Raw genomic sequence first — 18,059 nt, 5'->3', positions numbered from 1 at the left:
AAATGCTTTCGTGACCAGATTCTCTCTCCCTTGGCTCTCTTTCTCAAATAGTAGTGCCGTGATGTGAAGTCGGTGGACCACTCTCAGTTACCTCATTTTGGAGTGAAGTCTAGCACTCGGCAAAGGAAAAGATAAATTATTCTTTGGGGAGCAATGCAGTTTACTAAGCTGTGTATGAGGCTGGGGGGTCAGGTGACCTGACTGTGTTCAAATTGTAAGAGGCAAGTGTCAATTGACAGTGTGATCTGCTCTCTAAACTAGCACTCAGACGCCAGTGACGTGGCGTGCAGCTCCCATTCCTACAGAACCGCTGTGGAAGAGTGGTTTTGTTTGGCTTCCTAGCTAAGCCTGGCCCTGGTTTCAAATGTTTGGCTAACCACTCCTTCAGTGGTAAATCTGAAGAATCTAAGGTGGGCTTGGAGAGCAGGGGAGACGGGGTTAGGGAACGGTTTGTTCAGAATACCATCCTGTTTCTTTTCTCTTCAGCATCTCCCAGGTGCCTCTGAATCACGACTTCAACTTTGTCTGTCATCTGTTAATTCTGTTATTCTTAACCAAAAGAGAACTGTCTGGAAGCATCTAGCTGTGTGTGCATGTATGTGTGTGTGTGCGTGTGTGTGTGTGTGCGGGTGCGTACATAATATCACACACACATTCTGATGTGAAATAGGTAACTGTTAAGTAATGACTAGTGATTTTAAACTAAATCTTGCTCCACAAATATAAATACATATTCTGCCCTTTCAAAGCATATTTGTCTTTCCTGCTTGGAAAGTACTTTTGTCCCATGTCACTTTCTTCTGATTATCTGTGGGGTCAGCAACACTTAGCCCTTAGGGATATAAACGTGGGGACGCCTGGGTGCTTCAGGGGGTTAGGCGTCCAACTTCATCTCAGGTCATGATCTCATGGTTCCTGAGTTCGAGCCCCGCGTCAGGCTCTGGGCGGACAGCTCAGAGCCTGGAGCCTGTTTCGGATTCTGTGTCTCCCACTCTCTTTGCCCCTCTCCCGCTCACGCTCTGTCCCCCTTTCTCTCAAGAATAAATAAACATTAAAAAAAATAAAAAAAGAATATGTGATTTGGGAAAATAGCTTCGTGTCATTTGAGGGGAACTGATCAAGTGGAACTGATCATATTTGGCCTCAAAAGAGTTGTAACTATAAAATAAAGCTGGTTTTCTTGTGTTCATCACTAGAAAGTGTGTGTAATGTGATCACACATGCATATGAGGCAGTACTTACTACCCGTCTTTCTCACTGCTTTATAGTTCCACCCTCTCTGCTTTACATAGCAATGAAACTTTAGGTACATTGTTGTACTGCTCATCAAAGTACCACTTTTAGAAGATTGTACTTGAAGGGTTTTTTAATAGCACTAGAAAGACCGCTCTGCCATGCCACAGAAAAGCTTTCCCCTGCGTTAAGTGTACATTTAATCAACATTATGGCAATTATAGCTCTTTTAGAAGCCCTTCACCCTCTGTTTTGTGGCAGGAACTTTGTCTAGAATAAAACTGTCATAAGTAGAGGTAATTTGAAATTCATCCTCCTTTTATTTATGTTGGGATAACTTAAGATGGGGGATGGATTCCCATCTTTTTCTAATTGCGGGAATCAGAGTTGCAATCCATTCTGGACTTCAGAGATAACTTGTTAGCATTTCCACCACTGGAAAATGTGACGCTATTTCTTACTCACTGCTTTTGTACTGTTTGAGTAAATCTCATTGGACATATTGATTGAGAGGTTGTTAGGAGACTGAATGCCAAACTGAAGAAGTCCAAACTTGTTGACTCTCAAATACATCTGTGCCCTTGGTAGATTTTTTTTTTTAAGTTTACCTATTTATTTTTGAGAGAGACAGAGCGTGGGTGAGTAGGAGAGGCACAGAGAGAGAGAGAGAGAGAGAGAGAGAGAGAGAGAGAATCTCAAGCAGGCTCCATGCCGCCAGCACAGAGCCCGACGTGGGCCTCGAACTCATGAAACTGTGAAATCATGACCTGAGCCCAAATCAAGAGTCCGATGCTCAGTAGACTGAGCCACTGGGGCACCTCCCCACCCCCCATCCACTACTTGGTAAATTTTTACATGTACTTTTTTTCTTTGAGGCTGCTCAGAGAGAAGAGAGTATTGTTATCTTCATGTGTTTTCATGATGGAACTTCATTGGGTAGTTTATGCCACATGTCTTGAATACAGTTCTGAAAACCCACTGCTTGGGACTGGAGGGGAATGAAGTTCTCGGCAATAGTCATAATGAAAATCCAGACCGTCTGAGCATACCCTGGCTTAGCTTCCCACTTATCTGTCCAGGAGGATTGTATTTCATGTCTTAGGAAAAACCACTTGAAGAGCTCAGATATACACAGTGAAGTATTCTTTCACTTCAGGTAATGATACTGCTAGATCATTAATATTGACCTAGAAGAAAAGCAGGCTCGGCCTTCCATTGGATGCATTCTGGTGGCTGTATGAGCCAACCCAGCCTGCATCTGAACCATGGGTCCTGACCAAAGGAGGTGGTATCTCCTCTGAGCTCTACACAGATCGCATCACCTTTGAAGCATTGGTTTTAGTCCTGGGATGCCTGTGCCAAACAGGAACTTTATCCAAGGGATGTCGTCAAAGAAAGTAAATGATCTGCAAACCTCTCTACTTTAAGTTGTTGAAGAACACGGGAAAATTCGGCTCGGCAATAGGAGGAAAGACTTTAGGGAAGTTGTGGTAATAGTTTGTCATTATCTGAAGAGCTGTGCACCATATAGAAAATAATAGATGGTTCTGTATGCGTCACAAGAGGGTGGAACAAAGAGTGTAAATTAATTTGAAAAATGATATTTCTGATTCCAAACTAAACGTCTACCAAATTGAGTTAAGACAGAATATAGCAAGGAGAGAGTATATTCCCATATCTCCTTAAGTGCACAAAAGTGCATGGAAACATGATTCTTACCATCTTACATGGGCCCAACCTATCAGAAGTTTACATTTCAATAGTGAAAATAAGCATTTTTTAGCACTAATAAAAGTATAAAATAGTAAGTTTATTAGATTGTGCTGATAAAGCCCTTTAGGACGTGGGAGAAAGAGAGATCATCTGAGTGGATAAACATGAACGTCTCTCCCCCTTCGAAGCTAGGTTGGGGGGCATACACCTGCTAACTAGACCATTTGCTTGAGAGAAGCCATAGAAAACTGAGCTAGGAAAAGAAAAGCCTGAGATTTATGGGTCATTCTACCCCTGGACCTTGGGCCTAACTGCCTAACTTCTGGGCCTCCATTTCCCCATCTAGAAAAAGAAAATTATAGTCTCAGTCATGATTCAATAACAGAACTATTCTTAGGATCCATCTGGATGCTGTTTGTAGAAGGGTTTTAAAAACTCAAAAAGGCTAGGCAAATATTAGGGATTGCCGTGACATAAAATTTCATTTATCTTGCTTTTGCTATATTTACGTAAAGTAAATGCTGAACTTCTCTGGAGTTTTAATAATACCCTTATAGAGACTACATAGAATTTCAGGGTAAGAATGCCTGGAAAATATGCTGTTTATAAGTCTGCGTTGTGTGTGTGTGTGTGTGTGTGTGTGTGTGTGTGTGTGTGCGTGTGGTGTTAAAGAAAGGCAGTTTTTGGATAAACATCATTACGATCCTGCGCTAGCAATCTGTTGTAAGGTACAACTCTTGAAGTGATAGCATTTACACACAGGCACACCCATATCTTGTTAGCGGAGATTTTTATCACTGATTTTTAACACTGGAAAAACATAGAGAGTGGTGGCCTTGAAAACACGAAGAGATATGTTGACGGGGTAATATAGAAAATAAATGCTGTTATATATAACTCTGTAGTTATATGGTGAGTAATATTAGGCAAAGAAGTTGAAAAAAAAATCAACTTTAAAAATGAGCTGGGTCACAAATATAGCAGTCTAGTTCATTAATGCATATTCTCCAGGCCTGTGCTAACTCCCTATCCTTCTACGTAGTTCAGTGGTTCCCAACCTTGGTTGCATAGTAGAATTACCTGGGGCACTTTAAGATCCCAGTACCCAGGCCGCACCCCTAACCAGTTAATTCAGAATCTTCGGGGGTGAGAAGCAGTTACCAGCATTTTTTAAAGCTCCCCAGGCCATTCCAATGTTCATAAATTTGAGATCCACTTCCCCATATCTATCTGTAGTACATTTTGGATTTAGTAACTGGAATGCTGTTTTTGACTCCTTTGTCTCCTTCCTCCCTATTTAATCTTACCAAGTTCTGCAGATTCTCCCTTAGCTGTATTGGTTTGACCCTTACCATCCCCAGTAATGCTAGTCTAGCCAAGACCTTTATAGCTAAATATCTAGTTTTCTTCTTCCAGTCCCTCCTAAATGGTATTACCAGGCACTTTCAAACAATAGTTTTTCACACAAGAATCTTGTCATTTCACTTAAGAAACTTACGCTGCTTTGGCACCTGAAATCCAGGATCCTTTATAACAAAACTCTTAAAAAAAAGAATCTTCTGATTGTTTATGTTTCCTATTGTAGCACTTTATAATTGGGGGCGGGGGAGGGATTGAAGAATCAGGAAAATGAGTTGTTTTAACATTATTTCCCCTGTTGGGGCACCTGGGCAGCTCAGTCGGTTAAGCGTCCGACTTCGGCTCAGGTCATGATCTCATGGTTGGTGAGGTCGAGCCCCACATCAGGCTCTGTGCTGACGGCCCAGAGCCTGCAGCCTGCTTCAGATTCTGTGTCTCCTCTGTCTGCCCCTCCCCCACTTATACTCTGTCTCTCAAAAATAAATAAATGTAAAAAAAATTCAAATTATTTCCCCTGTCATCATGGGGTTCTGTGGGGGAGGCCTGGGGCAGGCACTGGGAGGAAAGGAGAGCTGTGATGCTGAGCATCAAAGCGTCTGTGCTCCCTTTTGCCTCAACCCCTTCCTCTTGTTTTAGCCAGAGCAGGTCTGGTTTGGTTCCTTAATGTATTTGGGCTGTGCCTAAGATTTGATTATAACCAAAAGAGTTTCATTGCTAAAAGAAAAATAAACCACAAACACCAACAGCAAAAAACAACTTTGAAAACCACTGGTGGCTAATCCTTCCATTTCACACGGGAGGAAACTAAGGCTCAGAGGGGTTAAGTGTCTCATCCCAAGTCATATAGCTAAAATCTGCCCTTTGTTCGTGCTGGTGTGATCTCTTCACTTTCTCTGAAAAATCAGAAGAAATGTCATGCTAGCTCTTGACACAGGGCCTTATACATTCAGGTGTTCGGCAAATATTTGTTGAACGGACCCTTGAGTGGATGCCTGTTTTGTACTTTTCTGTTTCTGTTCGCGTTGTTACCATAAAAAGAACACGTCCCCCCCCCCCCCGAATCTCCTTTTCACCTGTAAAAGCAGTCCTTCAAGGTGTCTCTCATCCTAGTGCTGTTTCCAAATCTGTCCCTACACTCATGACCGCAATGATAATGTGTTGGATTATATTTTAGCCCTTTTCAGTACTGTCTTGTTCTCTAATTGTTTCTTGCATGTCTCCCTTCTCCGCTGCAAGATTGCATGCCTGTGCCTTGAAGTGCAGGACCTGGCCACATACCCCTTTTATATCTCTTCTAGCATAGACAAACATAGTTGTTGAGTTGGATTCCTGGATTGCCCTGAAGCCATAGTAGTTCTTATGCTCCTGCTAATAGTAATTAAAATGCATGAGTATCAAATATCCTACAATAGGAACTTTGAATTTTTACTCAGTAGAAGCAATGCCCTTTTATTAAGGAATTAAACAAATGGAATTTTTATGCCCATAAAATGCCTTTCCCGTTAAAATCAGCTCACATTCTTTTCGTTTTGACCTTTTTTTTTTTTTTTAAAGCAAAAGATGGCAACAGGAGAAGAAAGTAGATTCAATCATTTGTGGTCTGCCAGAATTTCTTTCTTTGCTTTTGCTTGTTTGACGCCTCTGAGCACTCACAATCTCCGTCGCTTCGCGTACGAGTCCCTAAAAGCCAGGCCAAGCTGCAGCTTTGTGGGAAGGACACCGGGGAAATGTCCAACCCAGTGTGAGCTAAGTCACAGTTGCATTCCCTGCAATGTCCAAATGTTCAAAGCCACGTTTCCTGGCTGGATCAGCTGGAGTTTTCTTTTGAAGAAAAGAGTGTTCCTGGATTGGTTTCAGGCCCTTTTCTTCACCGCGGTCATTCTCACATTCTCCACAGACTTCTTCCTAAGTCAGTAGGAGAAGTGATTCGGTCACTTCCCCTGAAAAGTGCATTCAAATGCATGTTGTGTCCCTTAGAAATTTTATGACCTTCCCACAAAACGTCCATCTTCCTCCTCAGAAGAACATTTTAGTGTGTACACTAAGATTCCATGACCGGCAGCTCACGCATTTAGAGTTCTTGGTATCGTCTGCTTTAATATAGCATTCTTGCCATTGACTTACTGACCAGCCATGCACTGGTTCACTCAACAGCTATTTGTTGACCCCCCTCAGAGAAATAACAAAATACTTAAGAATATGAACTTAGATTTAGACTTGTATTTGAGTGCTTAAACTTAAATGATGATTGACATGGGCAAGTTAACGTAACTTCTCTGGCTCTCAATTTTATGATCTGCAAAGTGACCGCAGCGACAGCATTGCTTACGATCATTGTGAAAAATATACAATCCCTATGAATACCTTTAGCACAGTGCCTGACGTGCGCTATGTATTCGAGTATTGTGTTACACTTAGGACCTGCTCTATGTTAGGCGTCCTGCTAAGGAAACCAGAACTAATGAGGCATGTTTTTTGCTGCTAGGAACTCTGTGTCTAGCTGGGGAGACGTCTGGATAGGCATGGGTTTATTATACAATGTGGCAAGCTCCACGACAGAGTCACAGACAATGGGCTGTGGGCACCACGAGAGGGTGCGTCTCCCTCTGGGGAGGGGGGAGTTGGAGAAAGCACCGAGAGGTGGTGGTGTAACTGGAGTTTGAAGACCCTGTAGGCAGGTGTTAAGTAATGGAGAATGAGGTGAAAATGCAGATGAGCAGCATGTGCAAAGGCAGGCAAGCACAGAAGAGGTGGGGAGGAAGGGCGGGTCGGTTTCCCTGCCTGCATTGGTAGGGAGTGACGGCAGATGAGACGGACCTTGTGGCGGCGTCAGCCAGCGCCCTGACCGCTCTCCCAGGGCTTGCTACCTACTGCTCAAAAGCACGGGGACCGTCCCACAAAGGGAGTCCAGAGCGGGGCGGCCGCAGGGAGGACATGAAACTTGGTGCCTGGCGTGTGGCCCCATTGCCACAGGTAAAAGATGCAGATAGCACAAACCTCAGATGAGGGTGGGTTTTTTAAGAAATGGTCTGGAAAGACCAGGTAGTGGGCAAAAAGTGTTCAGATGGTATATGGAAAGAGACTCTTCCGCCTTCATTTTGGACAGAGACTATACATTTTGAGAGGCACAATCACTACTGCTTTATTTTTCTGCCTACAGTGTCCACCCTGGGTCTCAAAAGTCAGACCAGTTTTAGAAAAGTGCCCTTGGAACCTTACAAACTAATTCCCTTTGGGGAAACTTGCTTCTGATGAAATGAGGAGACCATGCAGCGTAGTGGAATCACTCCACACTTTATGCCCTAGACTTAGGTTACCTAGGATCTGGAATTCACTCTTCTGCTGACAGACCTGGTGACCTCTCGTAAGTACTGGGCCTCAGATTTTTACTATGTCAAATGAAGAGCAGGCACCAGACAATAGCGTGCTGATTCCAGGTTTTAAGTTCTGTGATTCAAAGTCTCTAAAGTATAAGTTGTATAAACCACAGCAACAACAGTGGCCCCTTGGAACTTTGAATGAATACAGAGATCGAGGCAGATGATACAGGACAAATACCATTTTTTTCTTAAGGACAAGGTCTGCAAAACTGAAGCAAAGAGGCATTGTAAGGGGGGGTGGTGCAGAAATGGCCTTAAATTATGTGCAGTGAAAGCGAAGAACTGAGGAAAGTTGAGCCTTCCCACGTCCCCCGCTCCTCACTGACCAGTAACAGAAATGTTGGTTTCAAAAGACAAGACAAAACTATGATGAAAAGAGAACAGAAAGTCAGGCCATTGTCAGGAAGGGAAGAGTTAGACTAAAGCTGGAACATTTTAAAACCTAGAAGCCACAAGTTAGCTCAATTCTGAGATTCTTTTCTAGGTCCTGGTCTTGGCCCAGAAGTGATTTTGCACAGGGATCTCAGGGTCGTTTATAAGAATTTGAAAGCCATTTCTCCCTGTTTCCATCACAATATATTCTCTCTTAGTCATGCGTGTGCTGTGAGATACCTTCTTTATAAATACCCAGTGTTCTACAAAAGCTCAATTTCAACTTCAGTGTGTAAGAATTATACTAACACAATTACTCAATTGCTGTTTGCAATGGTACAGACTAACACAAGTTACTAAGTAACCACAGACCAGTTTTTGAAGAACAAATTATTCCAGACAAATCCAGTTTCTTTCCACGGTAAAATGACAGGCCAAGTATTTTGGGTGGGAGGGGGAAGAGGGTGAGTAGGGTATTTTGAATCTCACAGGATGTCATCAGTGAACTAGATATAACATGTTGAGGCCATTTGATTGTTGGGTTGATTCCCACTCACTCGGGAATGACTAGCACCCTTAGGTAGTTAGCCGTGATATACTTTCATTTAGGAGAGTATCCCACGGTTATCTTCCATGGTCACCAGGGTGACTGGTGTTATTTATAAAAGTCTCAGCCCAGGTGTGATCGCCAGACTTTTTGGAGAATACTCTCTTTGATCTTAAAATTAGTTTTATTCTTATTTCCTCGACTGTTGGCAACTCAATCATAAATTTAGTCAATCACGGTGATTCTAATTAAAAATCAGCTAACAGGTGTGGAAAGCTCTCATAACCTAGAGTAGCTTAAGAAGACATGATGACTAAAAGCAATATGGTATTTTGGATGGGATAGAAAGGAACATTAGGTAAAAACTAAGGAACTTTGAATAAAATGTGTACTTTAGTTGATAATATTGAACCAATATGAATATTGGTTCATTGGTTGTGACAAATGTACCATACTAAACTAATTTAAGACGGTAACAATACAGGAAACTGGGGGTGAGATATACTGGACCTGTGTACTACCTCTGCAACTTTTCTCCAAATCTAAAACTATTCTAAAAAAATCAGTCACTTCTCCTTCCACACAAACCCACTGCTTTATTCAGTCTATGTTGCCTCTTGTTTGGCTTCATGCATCTAGAAAAATGAGCGCAGAGAGGACCAGAAAAGTAAAAGAAGATGAGGGAAGATAAAATGTGTAAGTGAGGTAAACTTCTCTGGCTCAACAAAGAGAATAGTGTTTTGTGGTTCTGAAAATTATTTCAATTTTATGAAAGGCTTTCACAAATATGTCACTGAATAGAAGACAAAACAAAAGGAAACAGACTTGAATTATAAACAGAGAGAATTTAGTTTAGAAAGAATAATTTTTATATAAAAAGCTGATTTAATATCGAAATAGTCTGATAAAAGTAAAGGCAAATGTAGGAAAGGGATTTGCAAAGAAAAGGGCTATCTCTTGCACTGTTCTATACAGTAGCCACTAGCCCCTAGCCACATATGGCTATTCAAATTTACGTTTTAAATAGTAAAACAGAATAAAGGTTCAGTTCTTCATTTGTTCTAGTCATATTTCAAGTGTTCGATAGACGCATGTAGCTAGTGGCTACCATATTGGACTGCACAAGTATAGATCATTCCCATGATCACAGAGAATTCTATTGGATTGCACTGAATTCCATGCTAATTGAGGGGTCATTGGAGTTAAGTAATTTGTGGTAAAATTATTCATATCTGGCCTTGGATGTTATATATAGTTATGTTTACTATTTGCATGTCTTACTTGGGAATTCACAGAAATCCCCAAAAAAACTTTGAAACAGTAAAGTTTTCTATTTCACATCTTTTCTTTCCTGTTTCATTCAGGGAATAAGCTTTCAGATAAGATACTGGCAGAGCCATGCCCATTCTGCAAAGTTGATGGTTCACAGTTTTCTTGAGACAGATTATTTGGCTTGAAGTAGAGCTGTGAGAGTCAACAAGGATATAATTGCTATCAACAGAGTTTAGCACGTAAGCAGAGTGGGTAACACTGTAAGAATTTGAAAAGCATCCTGCCCTCCTTCCATGAAAATATAATCTCCCTTGGTCATGTAAATGTTATGAGATACTGTCTTTATAAATATTTGATTGCATAAATATTTTGAATGGAAATTCCTTTTTGTATTATAACCTATGGAATTTCCATTTCTGAATAATCTCTAAACTGGACTCAGAGTGCATTTCTTGGATAATTCAGGCTTAGGGCTCTCAAAAAGGTGCCCTCAAGTATTGATAAAATACATTTCAAGCTAATACACGAGTTTGGCTATCTGTATAAGTAAAATTGGATGTTTATTTTTTAAAGCAGGTTTAAGCATGGAGGTGATATTTGTCTTCAAAATGTAAACTGAGATAATTTTTAAATTTTCTAATAACTGATGCAAAGTAACACTTACTACTTTAAAATAATCTTAGTCACACATTTCACGTTTACTGTTGATGTTTGATAGGGCCTAGAGGGATGGCGTGGATTAGTATAAAGCTATATTTCTCATTCCGGGTGCACAGACTCTTGTCCATATGTGTATTACTGGATCCACAAGAGTTTATAACTTTATACGTTTATTTTAATGATAAAATGAAAAATGTTTTATAGGAAGAAACAAAATTTTCTTCGATAGTGAAAATTTCAACTGAAAACATTAAAAAAAATTTTTTTAATGTCTATTTATTTTTGACAGAGAGAGAGAGAGACAGAGCATGAGAGGGGGAGGGGCAGAGAGAGAGGGAGACGCAGAATCCGAAGCAGGCTCCAGGCTCTGAGCTGTCAGCACAGAGCCCGATGTGGGGCTCGAACTCACAGATTGCGAGATCATGACCTGAGCCGAAGTCAGACGCTCAACAGACTGAGCCACGCAGACGCCCCTGAAAAACATTTTTTTAATAGAAGAAACTTAATTTTTTAAGTCAGCATTTCTCCAACTGGGCACCACGTTTGTGACCCATGATAGTTTCAAACTAAATTTTCCTTTGAAAATGAGTTTGTATGTTACTCAAGTTTCAGAAAACTTATATAATGAATTTAAACAAACCAAAACAAATTCATATGTGCTCTCTTTGGTATGATTTATCTATAGATTCAGACATAAGTGGCAATTTGATTCCAATCTGGTATTTCTGGTATCCATTTCTAATGCATTTGATGATATATTTTTTTGAGAGAGAGAGAGAGAGAGAGAGAGAGAGAGAGAGAGAGAGTGCACAAGTAGAGGAGAGGGGCCGAGAGAGAGAGAGAGAGACAGAGAGAGAGAGAATCTTAAGCAGGCTCCATGCTCAGTGCAGAGCTCCATGTGGAGCTTGATCTCACAACCATGAGATCATGACGTGAGCTGAAATCAAGAGTCAGACACTCAACTGACTGAACCACCCAGGTGCCCCTAATTTCTTTGATGATAAATGTTGAAGACACTGTAAGTCTGTAGATCGTGTCTATTGATATTCTTTCATTTTGTACAAAACACTCCACTCCTCCAATTTCCCCAGGTATATGCTTTGCAGGACAAAATTTTGTTGCAACTGAGGCATTCTGGCAAAAGGAACCTTGAATGAACATTTGAAAATATTTTTTATATATCAGAGTTCTGAGCCTGTAAAACTAAAGGCAGAACCTAGGTATTCTTTTTGGGTCAAGACTCAAAGAAACAAACATGGAGATGATATTAATGGAACACAAATGAAACGAAGATGAAAAAGATGTCCATTTCTTTGAAATCGGAGATGGAAATTCAAAGTGTCATATGTTTGTTGGATTGCAAAGTGCTCTGCAGAATTCAAAATACTGGCCAAGAGTATTGCTTTGGTGATTTGTATTCCTACTCCCTGGAAAATATAAAGGATGAAACTTTTCTCTTAAGTGAAATATGGTTCTGCAAAACTGTCAGACCAGCTTTTAACTGAAACTTAGAAATATCAGTTGGGGCTTACAGGACAGGATCCCTGGGTAAGAAGGCCGGGCACTTAGAGGAGACATGAGATATTTGGCGGACTGCACTTAAATTTGGGAATTACAGCTGGGAATAGTTTAATCCCTTTGTTTAGGGAGATTTTCCAACATCATTTTATGTTCATATGTTTCCCTGCTGTTAGAATACTGACTCTAAGAGCAATAATTAAAAAAAGGTGAATACTTCTATGTGAATATTTCTTGTCCATCTTGCCTCCTACATATAAATGGCAGTGGTTCCATTTAATCTAGAAGATGAGACTGACATGGGTGAGCAGAGAAATCAAACACTCAAGCATGGGACATGGCAAGCAGAAAGAATGAAGCAGGTGTGTGGCATGCAAATATGCAAATATCTGGATTAACGGGCTCGGAGTCTGGGTCAGTGTTTCCCAAGACTTTGCTCATATCAGAATGACCCAGATGGCTTGTTAAATAGATTGCTGGGCCCCTCCTAGAATTTCTGATTTAGTTGGATAGTGTGTAGGGCTCTGTAAGTTGCATTTCTAATAAGTTCCTCTCTGATGCTGTGGCTGATGCTCCAGGAACTACATTTTTAAAATCACTGGTCTGTTGTAAGAATTTATAGATTCACAAGTAGTTATGTCCACAGCTCTTATGTGCATAACATCACATCTTCTGATTGTTACTATTCCTGCTGTTTGAAAACTATGTGTCAGATCTTACAGAACAAGAACAAACACAAACATCCTCTCTCGGTTCAAACAGAGCATTGGAAGCAGGAGGCACTGACGGAGTAAAAAGAAAAGAGGAAATTGGGGTTTATCCAGGCCCTGTTGTATCTATTTCTATTAATACTACTCCAGTTCTTTTGGGTCAGTAGGAAGAGACTACGTTATCCCAAATGTAGCATGAGAAAAAATCATCGCTTTGATTTTATATAATTTTTTAGGAGTTAAAAAATAATTAATGTTTATTTATTTTAAGAGAGGATGAGCGAGAGAGCACAATTGGAGGAGAGGCAGAGAGAGGGAGAGAAAGAATCCCAAGCAGGCCCCGCGCTGCCCCAATGAACCATGAGATCATGACTCGTGCTCAACTGTGAAATCATGACCTGAGTGGAAATCAAGAGTTGGACGCTTAACTGACTGAGCCACCCAGGCGTCCCTCTAAGATTTAATCTAAGAACACTTATGTACATAAAGGCTTTAAGGTGAATGTGTATTATAGTTCCCCTGAAGGGTCATATTTAGAAGCTACTGTATATCCATGATGAGTAGTGAATTTCAACCACTACTCAAGTGGATTTCAACCAAGACTCAAGTTACTTATCTCTTCTCCCACAAGCTAACTCTACTTCTTAGAAAGCCTTTTAAATACTCAAGTGCCTCAGCTTTTCTATCTAGATTTTTAAAAGAGGTCCCAGTCCTTATTTTTTGTTGGGAGTGTTACATATAGCAAACATACACGTGATGTTAATGCAGCTCTTTGAAAGAAGGCACTAAAGAAATCCAAAGGACTGCATTATAATCTTCTCAGACCTACTTTCCTATAGAATTCCTCGATTCTACTTCAAGATTCACTTATACAAAAAAAAAAATTAAATTTTATTCAAAATATCTTCAAAATATTCTTCAAAATATCTTTACCACAGCCCCGAAATCACTTCAGTTTCGTAGAATTAAACAATTGCCTACATCAGTCAAATTCTAGGTTAGAGTTGCCATGTTGATTTCAGCGTCTCTATTCTTAAAGACAGTTAAGACAACAGACAGTGCGAGACTGAAAACAACTTTGGAACAGGAATGTCTTTATTCAGATTTCTTTCTATATGAATCCTGCAGCCCAGCAATATCAGCAATAGCATTTCTTGAATGTTGGAAGTAATGGAGAAGTCATGAAATGGGGCATTACCTCAGTAGTAAATTTCTACATTAGAAAAGCTCAGCCATCTGTGTTTAAAAAAAAAAAAAGACAAATAATACCCTCAGCTGGTACAAAACCTTAAGTATGAAAAGCTCCTCTTTTCCACCTGCCTGCAAGAGATACTGAATTTGAGTGAGTGTAACTAAATTCTTCAATCCTTGTAGGACACTTCCGTTTACATACACAGAATGATTTAAGGGAGGCAGGAACCCGGAGGGAAGGGAGAAAATCAGAGCTCCAGTTCAGTGCTTAATAGCTGCTTTCATCCATTGGTTCCCTATAATATCAAGTACCTCCTATAGGCCAGACAATAATAATGAGAATATTACCAATACTATATTGATAGATTAAGCATTAGCTGTATAACAGACACTATTTGATCATATCACGTGTACGACTTTATTTAATTATCCAACACTTTATCAGGTAGATACTATTAAGTCCATTTTCATAGGTGAAGGAACCAAGGCTCAAATATGATGACACAACCTTTTCACAGTCATTCACCAAGTAATTGCTAGAGCCAGGAGCTTGTGCTCCAAACCAGGGCTGTCTGACTCCAGACTGGAAGCTCTTACTTCTGTGCTATATTGCCACTACACTGCAGTGTGCAGGGCCATGAAAATACAATAAAGAACAAAACGGACACCGTCCCTGCCCCGGAGCACGTATAGTTTTAACCTATCTGAGCTTTAGTTTCTTCTCTGCGGGCTGGGATGAGTTAGGCACAGTGAGCCTTTGTGACTAGATCTTTTATAAATCCCAGGCAATTAAACGAAGGCTTTAATGAAACCAGCACATGTAATTGGTAGAGTGATTTCTGAACATCTCTTGTCCTTGGGAAATGCATAGTAATCTCAGAGAGTTCACTGAACTTGAGCTCGTGCACTGAAATCTTGGGGTAAGGCACCATCTAGGATAAGATAAAGACAGAAGAATGGACTGTGTTTATATTCTTGGCTTAAAAATTCTCCTTGTCAGAGGAGAGTCAGCTGTCAGATTCAACTTACTACAGGAAACAGCAGAAATGAAGTCTGTTTTTATAGCTCTCTCCCCTTGGGGACCCAGGGTCTCAAGACAAGTACATTTCCATTTGAAGAAATCCTTAAATGAATCCCACACCCCAAGGTAGGTGTTTGTTTACACTCTGCAGATCCAGCTGCCTGGCTCCACATCTAGGGCAAGTTAATTCTGACACTGCCCACCTGCAGCTCTTCTAACTAAGGCACTTCATTGTATTTTTAATAATCTTTCCTTGTCATTAACTACTTACTTCCTGTCCTCACACACGTATTTGTGTTTATTTTCTAGCCAGAAATTCTAACCATTGTGCGTGTGGTTTAAAACACAAATCAACAATATAAAATGTAACTTTGTGGTCTCCTTTTGTATTTGGCTGTATCTCTTCCCTTCTTGGAAAGATACGGAAATGGCAGCTTAAGGAAATTAAGGCAGAGTAAGTCTCAGATCAAGGAAATATGCTGAGTGGAAGAGGATAAACCAGATTATAAAACAAGTTACAGTATCCCCAAAATATGTGGCTGCTGCAAAAAAAGATAATGACCTAGAGTCTGCACCCAAGAGACAAAATGTATAATTATTTGACTCTATGAACAATGGCAGAGTTTAAACTTAACTGTAAGCATCATCATTGATCTTTTTTTTGCTGTAGTTTTTGGTGTTTTGTTACCCTGGCTAGTAGAAGCGTGAGCGTGGACACAAAACAATAACTACAGTGCTTTGTTTTTCACGTAGAGGATTTTGCCTTGGATATCCACGAGGTCATGTGTGGAAGCTTCTTCAATAAGTCGATCTTCAAATATTTATGAAGCACCTAATGTGTGTAAGACACTGTCCTAAACATCTGTAGAAGCTAACAGTCTAATAGAAGGAGACATAGAATGTATACTTGAAAATATAACTAAGGTGGGGCTCCTGGCTGGCTTAGTCAGTAGAAAGTGCAACTCTTGCTCTTGGGGTTGTAAGTTCAAGCCCCACGTTGGGTGTAGAGATGGCTGAAAAATTAAAATCTTTAATAATAAAAAAAAGAAAATACGACTACAGCGTTAAAGCCTTTCTCACAGATTCTTCATAGGGGCACTTCTTTCCATAAACATTTGCCCCAAGCTCATTCTTTAGTCTCTTAGCTTTCTAAGTTATCACAGAACTATAAGATGTGCAAAATTTTCATCATAAAGCTTGGCAAACAGATCAAGGATTCTCCTCTTTAACAAAACCAATCGAGTAGAATTAAAAAGAAAAAAAAAGCTTTGCTACATGGAACCATTGAAATAACTTCAGCTATCTCACTGTCAAATATTTTTTTAATTCTACATTATGATTGAACAGTGCAGAAAAAAAGAAGAGGAGATGGCTCTGACCTGGGAGCTAACACAATACATCTTTAAAAACTTCAAAGTAAAACAATTATCTCAGCAACAGGGATGATTTGGCATTCCTTTGTTAGCCATTTATGTCACATGTGTAATACTTTGACACTAATTTAGAAACTGGCATTTCTAGAGTCTGGCCATATTGCCAGGATATTTCTGTCTCGATAATTTATTGATTATATTATTGTAATGAGTTGGCCAGTGACTCAGTTATGAAGAAATTATAACTAAATTTGTCTGAGAGAAGTAATGAAGAAAACTTCAGAATTATTGTATGCATGCTTCATATCCCTGTCATGTGAACGCTTACCTTTTTTGTAGCTTGATATCAGCTCGTGCTTTTTAATGTGAATTAGAAGCTGTAATGCTTCAATATTATACAGTACTTAACCACATTGACTGGTGCTTAAAATATAGTAAAAATTCTCCCCAGTGAAAAAAAATATATTGAAAATAAACCTAGATAAGTGAAATGTCGACTCTTGGTTACTTTCCTTTAAAAGTAGGCTTCATGCCCAATGTGGGGCTTGAACTCATGGCCCTGAGATCAAGAGTTGGCAGGCTCTGCCGACCGAGCCAGCCATGCGCCCCGGTGTCTAGTTTTGAAAACCCCGTGACCAATTTTGGCAATTATCTTTCAGTTGCCAATATGCTGACCTATCATAGACAGGTGAGAGGTAACTGTGTAAGTGACTGGAAATCTACCAGTCTGTTCTTAAATTATGAGGTAAACCATAAGGCAGCGTGTCAGGAGGTATAACCATGTAAGGCTCTGAGTTCAGAATATACATCCCTCCCACACTAACTGCTTGTTAGGGAGGTATTTTCACGGTCATAAGTTCCTTTGCCACATGTTTTGATTGTTGTCTATGCACGTAACACATGTGCTATCACTGCTGTGTCTCTTACGTGAAGCCTCCAACATGAGTCATCACCTCAACCTCCTGAAATGGTTACTATGCTAGGGAAGTTGATTCCTTTTGTCTGTGCTTCTTTTCTTTTTTTCTTTTCTTTTCTTTTCTTTTCTCTCTTTTTTTTTTTTTTTAGTCTTCTGTTCATGACCTCCCCCACCCCAACCTGTGCTACAGATAGAATATTTGCCAATTGCTAAGGTGTAGAAAAATGATGCTGGCAGTCAGTTTCTGTGCCACACCGTCGGCACTCACAGAGAACGGGCGCACTGCATCTCCAGGAGATCACAATCTAGTGCAAGATCGTGTAAGACCCTGTTTGCCAAGCTACGCCAGGTGGATTAGATAGTGTGAATCACCGTGTTATATCATAGTCCCTGTTCCAGTGTGATCTTGATGTTATGGCTGGTTAAATATTATTGATGAAATAATCATGTTCCTAAAATAAACCACTAGCATTCTTTAAAAAAGATTTTCCAAAAGTAAACAGGAACTACAGATGACAGGCTTGTCATCAAGGCCACAAGTCTTTTCTCTTTACCAAATTTGTTTTACTGTACTTTACATGTCTATCAAATGTTTAGCATATTGGGAGGAAGGTATTAAGCTGCATAAAATACTCCTTTCAAAAAAGATAAATACACATTGTGCTCTCATTACACTATCTATCTTCCAGTAACTCCAACTTGCTAGTTATTTTGTGCAATTAAGGTACTTGTTTTTATTTATTTTATTTATTTTTTTTTTAATTTTTTTTTCAACGTTTATTTATTTCTGGGAC

The 18,059-nt window shown here is 40.0% G+C and overlaps 1 protein-coding gene across 6 annotated transcripts in view; it reads left to right on the top strand.

The window, feature by feature from the left end:
- The window catches only part of FIGN (fidgetin, microtubule severing factor), a 133,946-nt gene that overhangs the window by 50,122 nt on the left and 65,765 nt on the right, over positions 1-18,059 (top strand). For 2 of the 6 annotated variants that reach the window (XR_008295394.1, XR_008295393.1), the window contains exon 1: positions 13,790-17,989. The exons of the other annotated variants lie outside the window; for them this stretch is intronic. The gene's annotated coding sequence lies outside the window, so the exon portion shown is untranslated. Of the gene's footprint in view, positions 1-13,789; positions 17,990-18,059 lie in introns of those variants that run through there. 6 annotated transcript variants of the gene reach the window in all.

Source organism: Acinonyx jubatus, chromosome C1 (genome assembly GCF_027475565.1).
Source record: "Acinonyx jubatus isolate Ajub_Pintada_27869175 chromosome C1, VMU_Ajub_asm_v1.0, whole genome shotgun sequence".
NCBI lineage: Eukaryota > Metazoa > Chordata > Mammalia > Carnivora > Felidae > Acinonyx > Acinonyx jubatus.
This window is presented reverse-complemented; position numbering and strand designations above follow the sequence as displayed.